This window comes from Helobdella robusta (genome assembly GCF_000326865.2).
Source record: "Helobdella robusta unplaced genomic scaffold HELROscaffold_24, whole genome shotgun sequence".
NCBI classification, from domain to species: domain Eukaryota; kingdom Metazoa; phylum Annelida; class Clitellata; order Rhynchobdellida; family Glossiphoniidae; genus Helobdella; species Helobdella robusta.
The window spans coordinates 2,680,384-2,682,428 of record NW_008704261.1 but is presented as its reverse complement, the minus strand read 5'-3'; positions in this window follow the sequence as shown (position 1 = coordinate 2,682,428).

The following is a 2,045-nucleotide window of genomic DNA, read 5'->3' as shown; positions in this document are numbered from 1 at the left end:
AAACAATATCCAACCCAGATAATTCGTCATTCAAATATATTACATCTAAAAATTCTATAAACAAATTCTCTAAAAAACCCAAGACAATAACTCCGTTTTATTTACACATTGAAAAACATATCAAGGCTATTAAATATAGAAACATTTTGAAGAACCCTGACATATCTATCCCCTCTTGGAAAATAAATGAACCTATGATAAACTTATATTTAACAAAATACAAAAAAAATGAAGAGCAGCACATAATTCAATCAATAATTAAAGAACATGTTTACCATAATACAGGAAGCACAATAATTTATACTGATGGATCTAAAATGAATGAATCCACAACGGCAGCAGCTATTATAGGCGAAACAGAGATTTCAGCGCACTTACCAGATGACACAAGCATATATACTGCTGAGCTCCAGGCAATCAACATGGCCTTAGATCATATTAAAAATGCATTTAATGAAACAATTATCATAATAACAGATTCTCTGTCGAGTGTTCAAGCTTTAAAACAATATAAAAATAATAATAACTTAGTTAAACTTATAAAAATTAAAATACATAAAATCGTTCAAAATGATTGCCGTATTGAGATAATATGGGTGCCAAGCCACATAGGGATTGATGGCAACGAAAAAGCAGATAAATTAGCTCTAGCAGCACATCAAAAACCAATATGCTTTATACAGACATAAAAACAATAATAAATAAATACATTTACACACTGTGGCAAAATGAATGGAGTTATTCGAAGACGCAATTAAAGCAAATAATCCCCCTTATTGATCAAAAAAGAATAAAATTATCTAATAATAGGTTTATGACATCCAAAATAAATAGATTAATGATAGGCCACACAATGTTAACCCATAGTTATATACTTAATAAAACTGAACAACCAACATGTCAATACTGCAATAGCAATTTAACAATACAACATATAATAGCATGCGAAAATTCAGTTACTCATAAATATCATAAATTGATTCCTAAAACACTTCATGCAAACTTTGAAACAAAAGAAGATATAGTTAAATTAATAAAATTTCTGAAAGACATATGCATATATGATGCGATTTAAAATATGGAACAAAACTAAGTTAATTTAACCAATAGATTGAAAATATAAACTTTGACATAACATAAATAAATTAATAAAGTAGATCTAAGTGCCACTCTACGGGGTTGGTGAAATTTGATCGGGCTATAGAGTCGCATTGATGCGGGGAAGAGAGCCAAAATATAGATAATACATAATTCGGCAAGCTGTGTATGGGCATCGTGCTGGTCGGCGGAGATGCAGTTTAAATGGTTTAGATGTGATCGGGTATGCTACCAATAGCACTGACGTGCGGGGTGAAGTCTGCATCGGCGGTCCGGTCCGGTGCCGTTGATTGACGGCTCGCCCCCTGTGTATTCGGTCTGAGATTCAAATAAATAAATCAAGAATGCACTAACGAATATGTCTATAATAATATGTAGAGATATGCATAAAAACATTCATATGAGAACACTGAGCGACTGCTATGGGTGGACCTCTTGGTGGAGGCCCGAAAGCCGGAGAGCAAAGCAAATTGAGATTAGAATTGAGAATCCTCAAGGGTATGTCGAGTGTTCGCTGTGGCGAGATTCATGGTGAAGGCTCAATTGCCAAAGAGGAAGGGGAATAAGGCATGAGAACCCTCAAGAGCATGTCGAGCGTCTGTCATGAGCGAACCTCATGGTAGAGGCTCAATTGTAAGAGGAATAGGGTAAGTTTTGAGAACTCTCAAGGGCATGTCGAGCGTCTGCTGCGGGTGAACCCCGGGGTAGAGGCTCAATTGCCAACAGGAAGGGGGTAATGCTTGAAAACTCTCAAGGTCATGTCGAGTGTCTACTGGGGGTCGGCATCATGGTGGAAGCTCAATTTCCGAAAGAAAACCTTTTTTTTTTTTTTTTTTTTTTTTTAACAATCAGAATCTCAAATGCGTGCATAGGGGGTGGCACTGGCGGTCGGTGCAGATGCCCTCCGCATTGAATGCGATTATTTATGGCATCAGTGGATCACGATA